We start from the raw sequence: 19,642 nt of genomic DNA on the forward strand, positions 1-19,642 counted from the left end.
TTTACCGGATGATGCTTTACATCCACCAATTTCACAAACATTATTGGAAAAACACATTCTACGATGTGAATTCAGGCACTGGTGACACATTTTATTTTTTTCACTATTTTCCATTTAGCTTCCAAATTTAGGGATTGAAACTCACCACAACTCTGGATTTTATGAGCTTCGCTTTTGCACGAAAAACAAATTGGTTTCCTTGGGCCACTAAGCTGATGTGTATTCACCGATGCTCCTTTCTTGCTTGTGATTGGAGACACGACTTGACTGGCAGCAGCGGCTATGTTGTATATCAAATCACTGAACACTTTCACTATCGGAACATTAGAATCCTTTTGATGCATAGCCCAACTTAATTTATGGTTATTCGGTCATTAATCCACTAAAGTCTTCACTAACATCGGGTTATTCAAGTGTGCCTTCATATCACACGCCTCCATTGTAGAAGAAATATTTTTAATTGTCAATGCATATTCAATTATGCTATCCAGTCTGTCCTTCAACGGTGGAATCTTCTTGGCTTTATCGATCATGCCATTTAAAATATGCTCAGGACGACCAAAACACATTTCCAACGTCTGAATAATTTCACCCACCATCTAAGGAATTAATAATTTACTTTTCACCAACTCTTTTGCACGACCACGGAGACACGACTGCAAACGCATTAAATTTTCACCATCAGTATAACCGGCAATCTCAGTACTATTTTTGAAGCTGCTGATAAACAACGGCCAATCCTCTGGATTTCCGTCAAAATTCGGCAAATCTTTTGGTATTACTTGTCTCGCTGCAATTTGAGCTGTTGTTGGTTGAAACGTTGCCTTGGGACAGAATTTTATAATTCTTCTCCAAATATTGCCTTTGTAATTCTTCTTCTTCCAACATCTGCAGCTGCAACTGGGTCTGAGACAACATATTTCTTGGAATCACATCCAAATTACCGGAATTCTCAAAATGGCGATCATTTTGAAGATTTTTATTAACACTGTTTGTATATGTCGATGTTGTTTTCGTCAGTGGCATAACTGTCGTTTGAGACATTGTTCTTGGTGTTGATGACACTGTATTGGAGCCATGTTTACTTGTACTTGGGTTATGTGCCCCTTTATATGCACCTTTTCCAAGAACGGAATCCTTTTCTTTTTGTTGTTGTTTTTGTGATTTACCAGGTTGTGCCACATTGGCCGGTGATGATAAAGCCTGGCCCCCGGCGGAGAAATCAGCAGTATTATTTACGGCTAGCATATGCTCCGATCCATCACACTCGTTTATTTGGGCCACAGATTGGTCACCACAGCACGAACAACTCCAGCTTACATTTTCAATGTTGCTATCCACTTTAACACACTCCAAATGGAACCACTTGTCATAAGAATCGCATTGCACCATACGATCGGTGTCTTTTAGGTCGCATTTATTGCAATTAAAATCGGTTTCTGACATATCGTCAAATTATTGAAACACGGTTGAAAATGATATATTTTGTTTGGAACATAATTCCTTTGTTTTTAAAATAATAATTTATTTTATTGCGATGCTCTGTCCACGGCTTTTTGATATAAATCACGGCTTTTAAATTCACTATTTTGGGAAACAAATACTTTCGTACTATTTTCTTCCACAAATAAATTTATTGCCGAAACCGCGGTATTAGTTGAAAGCTCGCGAAATTATTTTTACTATTGTTCTAATTAACTCTCATTAATTGTTTTTAGTTAAATTGTTTTTAAAGAAATTTGAGTTCCACGCGTTAGTAAACAACTTTCAATATTACCCTCTTCCAAATTAAACACTTTGAAATTATTTCCACTTAAATGTTTATTAAAAATATCGAAAGAATTAAGACACTTTAAAAACAATTTGTTTGACGCGTATTCAAATTAGAACTGATTTATAATACTCCTTCGTTGCCCTTTTGAAGTTATTGATATACTTAAACTGGACACCGTTATTGAGCAACAACAATAACCCTTTGCTAATACATACATACAGATACATAATTTATGTGAGTGAGAAGGGGCAACGAAGGAATAGAAATAAACAATTAGCAAATGTGAGTGCAATGAAAAATGAGCAAAGTAAATATGTATAATGTTTTTACATAAAGAAATAATCAAATGTAAATAAGACAGGGACGGCGGTAACAAATTTCCTTTACCGACCCTTCGCAGAGAAAATACAAAAAAATTTCTTTAACTCTTAAGTTTTTCAATTTTTGTTTATGTTCTTCTGTTTTCAACACATTTCAATTATTAGGTATGTACGATAACCCAAAAATTTGTACAAATTCGTACAAATTTTTACTGAATGCTGTTCGATGACAGAATTATCCAGCAAAAAAGAGCGAGTTTGGAGAGATTTTTGGAGAGTTCTGTGAGTGAGAACTTCCAAATTTTTGCTGGGAAAATTTGTCCCGCAAAAATTTGCAAGTCTGATCAGCTGACTTTTAATCAGCTGTTCAATGTAATCAACTGGAAATTTTAACATTTTTGTCTAAGAAAATTTCACAATTTCGCATTTTTTAGACTATAATGCGCTGTGGATAGGATTACCGCTTTAAATAAGTCAAATGCAATTTTAAAATTTATGTTTTTGTTCCATTTGGTTTAAAATATCAAAAGAAACAAAAACAATTTCCAGGCGTTTTCGGAAGGTTAGGTTAGGTTAAAAGATGCGCAGCGGTCTTAGTAGACAACTGCTCCACTCGGAGACCTTGAGGTCCATTGTGTTCTTCCTGGTAGATAACTGAAGAGAGAAAGAAAAAAATAGTATATGGTGTTAGCTGGTAGAGTGTGAGTAGAGTTTCCGGGATATTGCATGTTTGTGGTTGTAGTTTGCGTTTGGTTAAATGCTGTTTGTTGGAGCCATATGTGTTTCGCAGAATGCTGTTAAGGACTGAGTTATATGTTCTCCTATGGTACACAGTCTTCTGGAGATTAACATAGGACAACTGCATAACAGGTGCTCGATGGTCTCTAGTTCCTCTTCATTATCGCACAGCCTGCAGTGTTCAGCCGAGCTTTCCTCCCATTTGCACGTCATTGCTCTTATTCTGCAGTGGCCAGTAATAATTCCCACTGCTAGTCTCAGGTCGGGTTTTTTCATCGTGAGCAGTGAGGCGGTTCTCTGTTTGGATGGTGTTGGCCAAATGGCCCTTGAAGTGTTACAGCTTGACGTATTTTGCCAGAGTTGTCGACACTTATCCCGACAGCCCTGTTCTATTATTCCCATGAAGTGGCACAGTGGTGGCTTGATGGAGTTGTCAGCTGTGATGTTTGGTGACTCCGATCCGCGGCGTGCAAGTTCATCGGCTGCTTCATTCCCTCAAAACCATCAGTATAGATCTCTATACCGTCTAGAGGTGGGCTGCTACGTGTCCACTCATCCCTATGGGGTATGTGCACCTTCGTTTCCTCGAAGCACATTTGTGGTGATATATAGTCACTGATGTTCCCCGAGGATATTGGTAGTTCGAATCGACGTAGTATTGCAGTTCGACCATAGTCTCAACTGCGCCATGAACCTAGCTCCTTGAGACGGATTGCACTCTTTGCTGCATCCAGCGGATGCAGATCAAATAGTACATTTAGAGCTACTTGTGGAGTGCTCCTCGTGGCACCAGTAATTAAAAGTGATGCCGCTATTTGGTTGCTGTTCAGTTTGCTAAGATATGTAGTTTTATTCAGAGCATTCCACCATACCAGAGAGCCATAGGTAAGAATTGGGCGTACTATGGTCGTATAAATCCAGTGGATGACCGTTGGTTTCAGACCCCAACTCTTGCCTATGGAATTCTTGCAGGAGTATAAAGCTATTAGACATCTCTTGGCGCGTTCCTCGACATTTCTTTTCCACGTTAATTGGTGGTCCAGAAAGATCCCGAGGTATTTGGCTTCCGAGGAGAGTTCAAGAGTAACTCCGTCCAGCATTGGTAGGGTGAATGGTCTGACTTTTATTTCTTCGGGTTGGGTTCACTCCAAGACCATTGTTGGATGTCCATCTTGACAATTTGACTAAAGCTCCTTGCATAAGTTCCGATAGTGTCTGTGGGAACTTTCCGCTAAACATAATGACGACATCGTCGGCATATGCTACCGTTTTAATGTGTAATTTATCAAATTTCATCAGTATCTCGTTTATCACTAGAAGCCACAGTAGTGGTGATATGACACCACCTTGAGGTGTCACTCTAGTGACATATTTCCGAATGGAACTCCCACCGATGTTTGAGTTGATTATTCGACTGCTGAGCATGCCGTCAATCCAATTGATCAGTGTGGAGGAGATACCTAAATTTATGAGAGAGCTATGAATGGATTCGAGTCTAACGTTGTTGAAGGCCGCCTCAATATCAAGAAAGGCTGCTAACGTGTAGTTCGATCCCTCCATATTTCTCTCGATATGTCCTACTACTTCATTCAGCGCTGTTTCTACCGATTTGAATTTCAGGTAGGCATGTTGGGCAGAACTTAAATCTGTGGCCGAAAGCTTGGCCCTAATGCCAAGATCCAGCAGCCTCTCTAGAGTTTATAAAGGAAGAGAGACTAATTGGTCTATAGTCTTTTGGAAGTGTGTGACTTGACTTCCCCGCTTTTGGGATGTACACCACAGTTACTTCTCTCCATAGAACCGGTATGTAAGATAAACACAAACAAGCCCTGAAAATAAGTTCCAGATGTGGAAACAGTGACCCCAATACATTATGCAGCATTGCAGGTATGATTCTGTCTGGACCGGGTGATTTGAAGGGCTTGAATGTGTTAATGGCCCATTTAATTTTTGGTCGGCTTATGATTTCCTCTATAACATTCACGTCTTCGGTGGTATGGTTGTGTATTGTTGGAGCTTCAGGTTGCTCTGATACATCCGTACAATTGGGGAAGTGAGTGTTAGCTAGGAGATCTAAAGTCTCTAGGGCCGATTTGGTCCATGCGCCGTCGTCCCGTTTGATACTACCAATGGTCTTCGGGTCCTTTGATAGTACCTTACGGAATCTGGACACATCTTTAACTCCCTCTATAGTCTCGCTAAAGCAAATATAGGATTTGCGTTTAGCTTAATTTCGCTGTTGTACTTATTGAAAGACACTTTTAGTTCTCCCAATCGGTGGACAACTTTGTTTTATTGGCCTTATTATATAATCTTCTGCTTGTTTTCCTAAGATTGGCAAGTTGGCTTCTCCTGCCAGGGTGTGTAAGTGGGCAGGAGGCCTCATAGCTATCCACTAAAACCTCTGTTACATGTTTCACTGCACACGAGAACACAAGTGAATTTAGGAAGGAAATTGAAAACGTGCTAGGGCCAGCCGCCGAAGTACGTGCTTTAACCCAGGAAGTACAACTGGAAATTAAAGACAAAGATGGCGTGTCTACTAAAGAGGATATAATCCAAGCTATTATCGACATTTCGTACGAGTTTAAAGAATTGCAACCAAGTGCAATAAAATCTTCAAGAAAAGCCTACAGAGGTACACAAACGGCTACTGTTTTCCTAAGTTCGCCGTTTGCTAATATTCTTTTGCAGAAAAGAATAGTACGGTTTGGATGGGCGGACTGTCGAGTTCGTGAAAAGTTAATACCAACAAGGTGCTATAAATGTCTAGACTTTGGACATACGGCAGCTAGATGTAAAAACCCGAATGACAATTCAGGTCGTTGCATTTGCTGTTTAGAAGCGGGCCACAGGGTTGCTGCTTGTAAAAATCCTCCCATGTGTATGCTGTGCAAGGATCCATTGGTAAATCGTAGCCACGTCACTGGGTCGACTGTGTGCCCGAGATATAAGGAAGCTCTACGCCAACTTAGAGGATCAATATGAAAGTGATACAATTAAATCTAAATCATTGCGAGGCTGCTCAAGATCTGTTAAAACAGACAGTTCGAGAACTAGAGGTGGATCTAGCAATTATCAGCGAGCCCTATCAGAACATTAGTTCACCAAACTGGTATTGTGATACATCTGGCACATCCACGTTGTGGTCCATAAAAAAACCAATGCAGAATGTCTTGAATTCGAGCTACTGTCGCTGGTTTAACAGTTTACAGCTGTTACCTACCGCCAAGATATGATATTGAGGAATATAAACACATTATTACCAACCTAGTAAATGATGCTTCATCCAGAAGTCCAATTTTGATAGCGGGCGACTTCAATGCTTGGGCGACAGAATGGGGCTGCCCAAGAACAAACGAAAGGGGTCGAATACTATTAGAATCATTTGCACAACTAGACGTGGAACTTTTAAACTCGGGCAGCTCTCCAACATTCAATCGAAATGGTGGAAGTTCTATAATCGATATCGACTTTGCCAGTACAAGCATCTATGACCGGTTTAACTGGCAAATCAGTGACATGTTCACTTATAGTGATCATAGCGCCATAATTATTAAGCATAACGATGCTGCAACAATAACATCAACGGTTCGAACACCAGAAGTAACTGGCTGGAAGAGAGACTCACTAGATAAAGAAATATTCGCCCTATGTATGGAAGGCACAGGACTGCAGGGAACTCCGGAAAACATGGCTAACAAGCTAATACTACAGACAACACAGGCATGCAACGCATCCATGAAAAAGAGAAAACGAGGAGTAGGCAAATCCCCAGTATATTGGTGGAACGCTGAAATCGCTGAATTACGCAAGGAGTGTCTTCGTGCTAAAAGACGCTTTGTAAGAACACGAGATAGAGACGATAACGAAGTTTATAGAAAGATTCTCAAGATGAAAAAGAAAGCCCTCAAAAAAGCCATACAAAGAAGCAAAAGAGCATGTTTCCTAACAATTTGTGATGATGTAGAAAACCAGCCGTTTGGATTAGCCTACAAGATTGTGACTAAACAACTGAAGTGCTTTAGCTCAAGTACACCTACAGATGCTAAAACGCTAAGAAATATTGTGAATCACCTCTTTCCTCATCAAAAGCCAGCAACATGGCAACATACGACCCCGGTGGACAGTTTGTTTACCCCCTGTCACATCAGCGGAGATAAATCTTGCCGTCTCGAAATTCGATGATTCCAAAGCGCCAGGCCTAGATGGAATTCCCAATTATGTCCTAAAAGAGATTGTGAAGTGCTGTGGTGGACAGCTGCTCAAATTATTTAACACATGCTTGGAAATTGGATCCTTTCCATCAATATGGAAAAGACAAAGGCTAGTGCTACTGCCTAAAAATGGCAAGCCTCTGGGAAGCCCCTCTGCATATCGCCCACTATGTATGATAGATACATGCGGAAAACTCCTTGAGAGCATTATCCGCGATAGACTGGAGGAGTACATCGAACGTGTAGAAGGCTTATCCGAATGTCAATTTGGCTTTAGAAAAAGGAGATCTACGATTGATGCAACAAAAATGGTAAGCGACATCGCAAAGGCAAAGCTGGAAAAAAGGGACGAAAGAATATTGTGTGGTCGTAACACTAGATGTTAAAAATGCATTCAACTCAGCTAATTGGGAGAATATCTTAAAGGCTCTGCGACGGTTAAATGTCCCGGCATATCTTGTTGCCATAATCCAGGACTATTTCCGCAACAGAATCCTGATTTATGAAACTGAAGAAGGTACAAAGGAATACCAAATAACAGGAGGAGTATCACAAAGATCCGTTCTTGGGCCACTTCTATGGAACGTGATGTATGATGGCGTCCTACGGTTAAGACTTCCACAGAAAGGTAACATCATTGGGTTTGCGAATGATATCGCGCTGGTTATTGTTGCAAAAACAACCGAAGAAGCAAGAACAGTAACAGAGGCCAGCATACAGTTGGTCAGATCATGGCTGTTCTCTCAAGGGCTGGCATTAGCCGATCAAAAAACGGAAGCAGTCTTAATTACAAGTCGTAGGGTGGTGGAAAGAAAAAATATTCAAATTGGAGAATGCACAATAACAACAGCGGAAAGTCTGAAATACCTCGGCGTTATCATAGACAATCGCCTGTCTTTTAAAGACCATTTAGACTACATAAAGGCAAAAGCCGGAAACGCTTGTAAAGCGCTGTGCCGGATTATGCCAAACACAAGGGGACCAAGATACTTAAGTGGAAAAATTCTTGCAGGAGTTGTCAAAAATATAATTCTCTACGCAGCACCAATATGGGCACAATCCACGATGTACGCCACGTACTATGCAAAGATTGGCTCGGTATATAGACTTACAGCACTACGTGTATGCTGTGCATGTAGGACTGTTTCTGACGATACAGCCTATGTTATCGCCGCTATGATACCTATTGATATCCTAGCGAGAGAATCAGAATTCATATTCAATTCCCAGAGATCGCGGGAAACTGACATAGATCCCGACATCGCAAGAAGACGGAGCATTATCGAGTGGCAAAACAGGTGGACAGCATCTACAAAAGGTAGATGGACGTATTCACTAATACGGAATGTGGACAATTGGCTAAACAGGCGGCATGGTTATCTAAATTTTTATCTAACCCAATTTCTTTCCGGACATGGATGCTTCAGGTCCTATTTATATCGTTTTGGCCTGGACCGCTCCCCTAATTGTCCTTGCTGTGTGGAGCAAGTAGATGTTGAAAATATAATTGAAACAATGATGGTGTCTCTTGACAATTGGGAATATGTCTCTGAATACGTGAAGACAATCATATTGGAACTACGCCGACAAGATGAGATTCGAAGGCGAATAATACATAGCAGCGTTCTTTAGAACATTCCCCCCTGCGACGAAATGCTTATAAGGCGGTACCGCAGGGACAGAGGATCAGCGAAATCTTTCGACGATTTTTTCCCCGCCCAAAAAAAAAACATGTTTCACTGCATTATTAACCTCATTAGTAGTTGTGGGATAGCGGGGTGCCTCCAGCTTTGATGTTACTAGTTTAGCAAACTTGTCCCAATCGGTTTTCCGCGGATTCCTATGTGGTGGTAGCCGAATTCCGTCAACAGAGACTTGGAAGAGTATCTTTCGGTGATCAGAAAAGGAACATCATCTTTATTGATGAGGTTTATGTCAATAACTTCCTCCCTATTTTTATTTTGAAAAGTGCTCTCATTTCCCCTATTACATATTCTCATATTATATTTTAGTATAAAAGCGAATACAGACTCACCTCTAGCATTCGTGTCACTGCTTCCCCAGTGGAAATGATGGGCGTTGGCATCGCACCCCATGATAATTAGGCATGTGCTGCCCATCATTTTTATAAGACTTTCAACGTGTTGGCCAAGTGGGTCAGGGCTCTCGTATGGCATGTTAATTGATGCGAAGATGGTGGATTTTTGTGACCTATCTTGCATTATAACAGCCGTGATATCTCCTCCGCTGTAATTGGAGAGATACATTAGATTTAGATTCTTTTTGGCAACTATACAGGTTCTTACCTTGTCTCCACTGGATGTGGCGAAGCTAGTATAGTTGCCATCGCTAAGGCCGGCAACCTTATTTTTATAGAGATAAGGTTCCTGTACCAAAGCGATGTCAACTTCGAATTTTTTGAGGGAAAGTAAAAGTTCAGCAGCAGCCGCTTTGCAGTGATGCAGGTTGATCTGCATGATGCGAAGTGGCTGCTGCTGTCGTTCCTTTACTGTCTTTGACCTAGACGGAACCTTATCCATACTAGGCCAAAGTGCAGTTTTCCCTCGCGAGTCCGTAAGTACTCCTGCCCTTGAATGTCGACTGACAGTCTTAAAAAAGGCCTTCACCCTCCGGGCTGTGGCTTACAAGTTTCCAACAGCTTGTCTGGAGGTTGGGGTTCTGTCTACTGAGTATTGTCCATGCTGACAATACCCTTCTCTTAGGGATCTCATTTACACCCACAGCCGACAGTTGACAACCCTCCCAGAGTTCACCAAGGCCATCTATTGTGTCGACAAGGAAGTTCAGAGATTCCCTGTTTTCACAGCAGATGACCTTGATGCCTCTGTAGGGGGCGGCACTGCCGAATTGGGTGTGCTTTGAAGGCTCCCCTTCTCCTGCGAACACTATATCACGCAGCTGATTCTCAATCAGCCGCCAGTGTCCATCACTGATCCTTCCAATCCCACGGCAGCGGGTTCTTTCGTACCGGATTGACCCGGAACAACACAAAACCAATGTTCCGGCCAGCGGCTGCCACCTCAGTGTGTACATGTTCGTATTTGTTTCGTTTTTCTGTATTGGGAGCAGCATATCCCGGAATGCCTGCTCCGAATTCTATTGGTCCGAGCCGGGACGGAGGATAACCCAGGACCAATATATCTGTTCTCAGTTTGTCAAATCCGCATCTTCACACACATCCAACCTTCGGTGAGATGCAATTGATGTCAGGAGTGGGGGCATCTTAGGGGTTGTGGGGCACACGCAGCCTTTAACACCAGCCGTTGTTGTCCCAATCCCAGAGAATGCATCCTTTTTGCAATTTAATTGCAATGGACTCCGAGGTAAGATCGAGGAAATAGTAGATTTCATGTGTCGGAAGAACATCAAGGAAGAACATCATCGGAAGAACACCAAGCTCAACAATAACTGTAGCTTACAACGTTGCGATGGTTACAACGTGCTAAGGAAGGATCGCACCAGAAGTGGATGTGGGGGATTAGCTTTCCTATTGCACCAGTCTCTGTCCAATACAGACCTATATCGCTTGAGCCTGTCTCTAATGACCCATACATTGGATGTATGGGGGTAGCAGTCAGGTGTGGAACTGCCGAGATAGAGTTGCTGAACGTATAAATCAGATTACGTGCCTAACATTAGCCCGCTTTTGGAAGGTCATAATCGTCTGGTCCTGGGGGACTTTAATGCGCATCATGAGATGTGGCATTCGGCCCTCGCAAACTACCAGAGAGGTACAGCGCTGGCTGAGCAGATTGGCAGCTCTAAGTTTTGCACGGTCAATGAGGATGCCCCTACCAGAATTAGAGGAGAGTGTCACACCTCGCCAGACATAACCATTGTGGCACCTGGTCTGACAAATGACGTTACCTGGCAACCAGTCATTTCCCTTGGGTCAGACCATCTCCCCATAATTGTCTCCATTAGCAGACCACCCAATTTCATTACCTCTGAACGCCGCACATTCGTCAATCATTAGAAAGCTGATTGGCCGGGTTTCAGAGAGTTCACCAATCACCGCTTCAGAGAATTGCCCAATCCTTCTGATGTTCGGGTAGCGGAAAGGACGTTCCGGGACATCATCACTGCTGCAGCCGCTCGCCATATCCCTGCTGGTCGAATACCCGATGTAAGACCAAATTTCCCAGCAGAGGCGACGGGATTAGCAAATGAGCGTGATGAGCTTCGTCGTATCAACCCCAATGACCCCAGAGTCAGGGAGCTGACACTGGAGGTTAACAGGCTGGTCGGCGAGCATAAGCGGAACAAATGGCTAAATCATCTGAAGAGCTGCAACATTGGAGCCGGTATAGGTGAATTGTGGGCAACGGTTAAGTCACTCTCGAACCCTGGAAGAAGGGAAGATAGGACCTCAGTCACGTTTGGCGACGTTACGTTGACTGACCCGAAGAGGTGCGCAAGTAATTTCAATCGACAGTTTGTCGAGCATCCCGAGAGTGAACCAGCTGGATGAGCCGGGAGTCGAGTATCTCACCAAAGTCTTCAACTTGTCGCTAGCCACCCTCGTTGTTCCCGAAGTCTGGAAATGGGCAGGGTGGTCCCACTACGGAAGCCAGGCAAGGATGCCAGCAAAAGTGAATCGTACAGATCGATTTCGCTTTTGTCACCCGTAGCAAAGACACTTGAGGCCTTGCTCCTCCCCAGTATCAGAAATAGCTATCAAGTTGCCGATCATCAACACGGATTCCGTAAGCAGCACAGCACGACAACAGCGCTGCACGCCATTACCACATATATCTGTAAAGGACTCAACCAGAGACGGCCGTGCGATAGAACAGTGATGGTGGCGCTTGACTTATCAAAAGCTTTTGAAACAGTCAGGCACTCCACGCTGTTTGAGGACATTGAGCAGACAACCCTCCGGCCAAACTTGAAACGTTGGATAGTCAACTATATGTGTGGACGCCAGTCGTTCGTGGAATTCAGGAATAAGAAGTCCAAACCCCGTAGAGTGAAACAGAGAGTTCCTCAAGGTGGGGTGATATCTCCGGAACTGTTTAACCTCTACCTCTCCTGTATTCCACCCCCTCCAGACGGCATTGAGATCGTGACGTATGCGGATGATTGCACGATCCTGGCGTTGGGTACCCATCCTGATGACATCTGTGAGAGACTGAACAACTATTTAACCGATCTTACCACCTTTTTCCATTCGAGGAATATGCAGATTTCCCCCACAAAATCTACAGCCACTCTGTTCACCGAATGGACAGCGCAGTTTGGACGTGAGTTGAATGTCGTGGTCGACGGTAGCAGAATTCCGACCACAAACTGCCCTAAAATTTTAGGGGTCACATTCGACACTACATTCACGTCGTGCGCACACGCCACAGCTATCTGCGACAAGTTGAAAAGTAGGAACAAGGTCCTCAAGTCCCTGGCCGGCAGCACTTGGGGTGCAGATAAAGAAACCTTGTTGGCCACGTATAACGCGATAGGTCGGTCTGTGGTAAGCTATGCGGCTCCAGTCTGGTCCCCGAGATTGTATGATTCGAACTGGAAAAAGATTCAAACTTGCCAGAATGCCGCCCTGAGAACAGCCACAGGGTGCCTCCTCAAATCTTCAGTGGACCATCTACATGAGGAGGCAAAAATTCTTCCTGTAAAGCAACACAATGAGATGCTTTCGTTGTAGTACCTGCTTGGATGTTATCACCATCTTGTGGGTAGGCCGGGCCCATTCAGGGAGATCAGGAAGGATATCCATGCTCTAGAGGGAGAGGTCCAACGATACAGGAGAGAACCCCTAGATCAACAAGCATATCAAGCAGGATTGAATAGCATTCACACGGACGCAGTTGCCAAGGCCTTAAACAATTATAGTGTGAATAAAGTACTCGGAGTACATCCTCCATCTATCGCAGATGAGGAGCGTCAGCAGCCACGACAAACCAGAGTAGTTTTGGCTCAACTACGCTCGGGATATTGCAGTCGCCTAAATTCGTATTGGGCGAAAATCAATCGCGCCGTGCAAGACATATGGCCAGTATGCGGCATGTGCCCGCACGACACACAACACCTTTTTAACTGCCCCGCCAAACCTACCCATCTAACTCCAGTGGATCTGTGGCTACATCCCATCGAAGCAGCCACTTTTCTGGAACTGGAGATAGACCCAGAGCCAGATTGAACAGAGGAACGAATAAATAAACATAACAAAAACACTGTTACAACAACAGCTGGATCAGCTTTGTCGATGACTGCTATTCGCAGTTCATCCGGCACCATCGGTCTGTTCGATTTGTTTCTCTTCCTCATCTTGTTACTTTTAGGAGGAGAACGAGAAGTCACCTTATGACTCTAGTTGGCCTTGGTATTGGCGGTCTTCTCGGTCTCGTTCCTTTGGTAACGGGCAGCGGAGGTAGAGGGCCTTGAGTCCTGTCTCGAAATGGGTCTCTTAGCACTGGGATGCGGTTCCTCCGTAGATCTAATTCTCTTCACCGGGTTTTTCGGTGAAGTAGGGTTAGGCACATGCCCAGTTACAGAGTCCGATGCTGGGACAGGCTTCCCAGTTCTCACCTCCCCTGGATTTTGAGGCTTCTCAATCGAAGGTGGCATTATCTTAGGTGACTGTTTCGAGCCTTGCGGGCTGTGGGAGCTTCTGTTGGCGTTGATCCAAGCAGGATCTTATCGACCATCTTGATTAGAGACTGCCTATCAATATCAACATTCCTCTTTGGTATTTCCTCTCGAATTTGCTCACCACATTGAGGTTTGTTTTTATTAATTTGCAGTCTCTCATCGAGATGGAAAGGTTCCATGCCGACACACTTCCTAAGATAATGCAATGACCTTCGGTAACCTCTCCTCTCTTTCGTCAGTCGACTAACGGCACTGTTTGAGGTGGTGGGAATTTTGTCGTCCAAGACTGTTCCATCCTCCGTGGCCTGTTGTCTCTGTAGTTTCGGCTTATTGGCTCCGGCCGATATTTTGATATCCCGGGTCTCTGGTAACCTCGTGTCTGCAGGTTTTGTCATTTTTGTTGAGTCGGAGGACAGCTTATCTGCAACTACAGTCTTGTTTAGAAGAGCCGCCTGAGGTTACGTTTTCCTCCCGACAAAGGAGTCATTTATAATCAGAAAATGAGCTTATATTCCAGGCTTTTTAATTTTCAAAAAATGCTGGCTGGGGATGTACAGACATATGTATATATATTTGAACAACTATTTTTACAATATTTTAAATCCTGGGGACTTTTCTTTACGGAACACATACATACGTAAACAATAAGCCCAAATTTAGCCGCGAGTCGGCAAACAAGTCGTCGCGCCGCCGCCGATTGGCTGTCATAGAACTGAGCCAGTGACTCGAAAAAATGGATCGGCTTCGTTGTCTGCACACACATAACCGAAAAGCAGCAAAATTTCTATTTATTTCAATGAATTTCAGGTTAGGGATTTTTATTCCGATAATATCGATAGGCAAAACTATCTATGGATATTGATTTTTTTTATATTTAACAATTCAGAGAGGTGCAAAAAATGACACCCAATTTTTTCGAAATTTATTTTTGTGTATTTATTAATTAATTATTAATATTATTATAATTTTTTATTTATTATATTATGGATATATATGAAATGAGTCGTATTATGTACATAAATCACAAAAACTTGCGATTGTATACAAGAAAATGACTAAAGATTGACTTTGCATGTGAATGCTATAGCAGCTAGGATGCACTCCATTTTGCTTCCACGGCACACAGCTAGGATGCACTGCAATTTTCATAATTTTCTGCGGTGAGTCGATAAAGGAAATATAAGCCAAATCATTCGTTTTATAAAACATGTTAAATATAAAATGCGTTTATAAGGGCTTGTTTTGGAAGTCCGTGTTTATGGCTTTAACAGTAGTGTGATTCTGTAACTCCTTAACGACAGAATTAACGACGAATGTCGGTAGTTAACGATAATTTTTGGTAAGTGCTATTCTGTATACAAATTTTAAAGATTTTTATCGGTAAATTTTTCGTTAATTACCGAAAATTATTGTTAAGTTAACAACCAAAAAAAAAGTAGTCGTTAAGAGTTACCGACACTACATTATTGCAATATTTAGGTGATTTCTTTTAACAACGGCGTTTTTATATGAACATATGTTATGTTAACAAGGTAAATTCCGCCTTATTGAGAAAAATCTTCTTAAGGCATTTACATGAAGGTCAACTATGTAGGATAACATGGGAAAGCTTCGCCACTGTTGTGCCAGTGCCGATTTTAATGAAGCTGTATAAAGATCACTAAAGAGAAAGTTGCAGATCTTCGATTAACTCATAACTTTCCCTTGGACGATCTTCATGTAGCATCAATTAAATCGGCGCTGGCGAAGGCGCAACAGTGGCGAAGCTGCCCCATGCTACCCTATCCTTATCATTAAAGAGGAAAAACGTTATCTAAAGCTTCAAAAGAACTCAAGTGTGGTACTATTATATAAAACCTATACCAATGCCCTTAACACTATTTTTCTACGAGGCCAAAACATGTATAGTATTGATATAACCTACTTTGCTGTGGTAATATTATAGATTTCAACTCAGCATCACTAATAATCAGAACGCTAAAAATGACGTATATGTTCGGACTTCCGAACATTTCATTCTCTCCGCTTTGAGAGTGGGCGTGAATTAAATATGTGATTATATATAAACTCAAATGACGGTAACGTGGATCCACGTACGTCATTGTAGGGGCTTAGGTCATGTCAAATTTCAAAGCTCAATATTCATATGGCAAAATTAGCTCTTCGTTTTATTGCGGTGTTAAAAATTTCTTGATCTGTACATGCATTAAAATACAATTCACTTCAAAATTACCTTTTGACCAATGATTCTGATTACACTGTCCTGCCCACTTCAAACATATAATTCCTTGCCGAGCTATCACGTGGATGCGAATGGCATGTTTATTCATATCCTGGAATAAAACCACGAAAATCTATGAGATTTATTTATTTCGTAAAAGAGAGAACTGCAAAAAATTTGTTTTCACACAGAAGTTTTTTGAAATAGTTCGGGAACGGAAAAATGGAAAATACGTCAAAAAAACTGGAACAAATGTCAAAGTCGGCGTATCTGCCAATCAGACGCCGGCAACCATGTTACTATTTTTTTACTCGCCCAAATTTGTCGTGTAAAAAGTTTTTAAAGAGAGCGTCATTCAGCGCCATTTTTGTTTAAAGAGAAGTGAAAATTTTACAACTTTTTTGTGTACGGGAACGCTTTTTTCGAGTAAAATGTGTAAAAGTCGTAAAAATTGTAAAAACTTTTTAGTTCTGCAACACAGCTATACATACACCATGGTACAATAATACAGGTAGCATTATCAAGCCAGCTGATGGTAACATAATGTGTCAATTGCATTGAATTGATGTTAAATTTTGACATCTTATGTTACCAACAATTGCCGATGCGGCTACCTGTGTATTTGTACCATGACATACACACTTGACGGTTTAGAAGTTTAATGTAAACTTGTGTTACGCATTGTTGGGATACTTGCAGATACTTATGTTAGGCACATTTCTTCAAAAAGTAGACCTTTTCTCCTCCCTTACGCGTTTTATGACTTTATTCGCGAAGAAATAACATTTTTAATTCAAAAATACATTAATAAATATTAAAATATAATATTTGACAATTTGCCTTTCCGTCGGTGGTAATCTCTATAGCTTCTAAACTAATTGAAACTGTGTTCCTTTACTTACCTGAGGTTACCATTTTTACCATTTGTTACACTTTTTACCTGCAAAGCCTGGAAAAACTGGAAGCAATTTTTAAGAGAGTGAGAGTTGAGAGAGAGCGAAAATGGCTTTCTCTTCTACCACAGGCTACCAGCAAAATTTCTGCAGGTAAAAATGGCAGAACTGATTTTTCGACTTTTGTTTGACGATTATTTCACAATGAAAAAGAAAATGGACGAAAAACAGAAGAAAAAGTCGAACGCTGACAAAACTAAATTAAAAACTGTGAAATAAAAGACGAAATTGATTTTTTATGTTTCTTTTTGACATTGCTGCCAGATCTACCATTTTCCGTTCCTTTACTTTTCTGGTCAAATGTTCATGAGAGAGCAATTTTGACACTTTTCTCTTTTACCACCCTTACCATTAAAAAAGTAAAGGAACAAAGCTTGAGATAATACGCTACAATCTTTTGTTTGCAGGCAGTACAAATTCAAGTATGTACCGCCCGATTTCAGTTTTTTTGTAGTTCTATATGCGTTTTTTGACCGTTTTATGCCTTTATTCGCGAAGAAATAATATTTTTAATTCAAAAATACATTAATAAATATCAAAATATAATATTTGACATATAATATTTGCCTTTCCATCGATATTCGTCGGTATGTGCTAACGATTTCTACAATCGTTAACATAAAGTTACTGAATAACACATTCGTTAACACAGCCGAATATTTTTGTTAACTACCGATGTCGGTTCGTTATTAAAAAAAGTTACAGAATCGCACTACAGGAGGTGATATGCATCTACCTTGACTATTGTACCCATGGTACAATAAAGTAGAGGTAGGCCAGGTATGAAAATCACTGAGAAATGTCACCCTACAGCCATGGCTTTAAACGTCAAATGGCATGGTACAATAATAATGGTAGATGTACCTGCATAGCTATCCCGTATTACAAAAAAATTTCAATCCCACGGCAGCGGGTTCTTTCGTACCGGATTGACCCGAAACCATGGTGTTTCGGCCAGCGGCTGCCAACCCAGCATCAAACCTACGGTTCTATGTAGGTTTTTATGATGCTACAACCACAACAACAAAAACATATGGAACTTAGAGCTTCACTTTTTATATGTTAAAAGTGCCATATATGCTGTGTTCCAGAACCTGCAAGAAGCTACTATTTTTTACTACGATAACATTTTTTCCTTTATGTTATCGGAAAAAATAGTAAAAATTAGTAGATTTTTGTAGTTCTGGAACAGACCAATAGTGTAAAAAATTTCTTTAGCTAGGCTCCAGAATATTCTTGTTGGAAAAGTGTTCCAAAAATAGCAACAGTTCTTCCCAAAATTATGACAGTGAAAAATGTCATTCACTTATTTTCTACTTGACAAATTTGGCTAATCTGACATCGTGATTGCTGGCATTCGAAGTGCAGATAAATGTCAGTAGAATTTTTACAAAAATTTTAATTTTTACATTCCCGTACTTTTGGAACAAATTTAAATTAATATCAATATTTGATAAATCGTTCATTCGTAAGTTTTGCTATAAAAATAAACAATTTTATTTTGCCACGCAAATACACATTTTTTTGTCCTTGTTTTCAATTTTGAGATATAGTGTTACAGCAGAAGTTTTTTGTTGGAACAATTCAGGGATACATCTACCTTTATGATTGCATAATGTCAAAAACAGTACAAAATGTCAACCCTGCTTTTGACAGATTAGACCATAAAAAGAAAAAAATTGTAATCAGCTGTTAGCTGTGGCCTACCTTTACTTTATTCTACCATGATTGTACCATTCAGGGTTGTCAGATATAGCGATTTCTCGCCGAACGTGGCGATTACATATGGCCTGTTCCCGTACTTTATAAAGTGGTAAAAGTCGTAAAAGTTGTAAAAGTCGTAAACGATTTTCATATAAATTTTGTGTGCGGGAACGCAAAATGTGTAAAAGTGGTAAAAATTGTAAAAACTTTTTAGTTCTGGAACAGAGCTATAACAATGATAACACAGTATTTTTGCCTTCGAGTGTAAATCAAAATTCTTAACGGTTTGGAAGATATGAGCCTGACAAAATACATATGTATGTTCTCTTTTTAAGCCTGAGCCTGTCAGAATATGGTCAATTTGTTCCTGTTGCACAGTGTTATTATTTACAAAATACTGTTACGGAATTAGGTTTAACTAATTTCCGTGTAGACGTTGTTTTATTCCCCAGTACGATTTGTACCAAATAAAACAGGGTTCGTCTTAGATTCCGTTTCTACAATACTTTATTTACTTTATTACACTTATTCGGAACCGACTTTAATTACTAAGCACACAGCAAGTCTCTAGTTAGCACGCAGCACTTCTTTAACCGATCTGTTCAGTTCAACGCTTAAAACACAGCTCAACTCGTCATTGCCAGTTCCCCTGTATTTATACCCCAAAGTCTCCTTGGTCTAGAATTATCCAGAAAGTCTGGCAACACCTCGAATCTGTGCAACGAACACACAGACGCACATTCGCACTAAGCGAACAACCATACTCACATACATACATGGGGGAATACAGGCGGACGACAAGCACAGTAATGACGTAATTACAACAACAAACAAATGCAAGAAAGAAGTAGCAACTAAACGATAATTACATGATTATGGCAAAACAGACAAAAGCACATTAATAAAAGGTAAAGTAACATCTAGAATAATGAAGAGAGTTCTACATGGTAGTTGTTGTTGCTTAAATAAAGTAACTGCGTAATAAAAACTTTACGTTACAATTCAAATTTTTAAATTAACGGAAATTAAACTAAATTAACCTAAACCTATCAGTTACATTCGTAACATTGCCTCCCGCTTAAGCCTGTTCGTCC

This window comes from Musca autumnalis, unplaced genomic scaffold, assembly GCF_047663935.1.
Source record: "Musca autumnalis isolate F117 unplaced genomic scaffold, ASM4766393v1 scaffold_2, whole genome shotgun sequence".
Lineage (NCBI taxonomy): Eukaryota > Metazoa > Arthropoda > Insecta > Diptera > Muscidae > Musca > Musca autumnalis.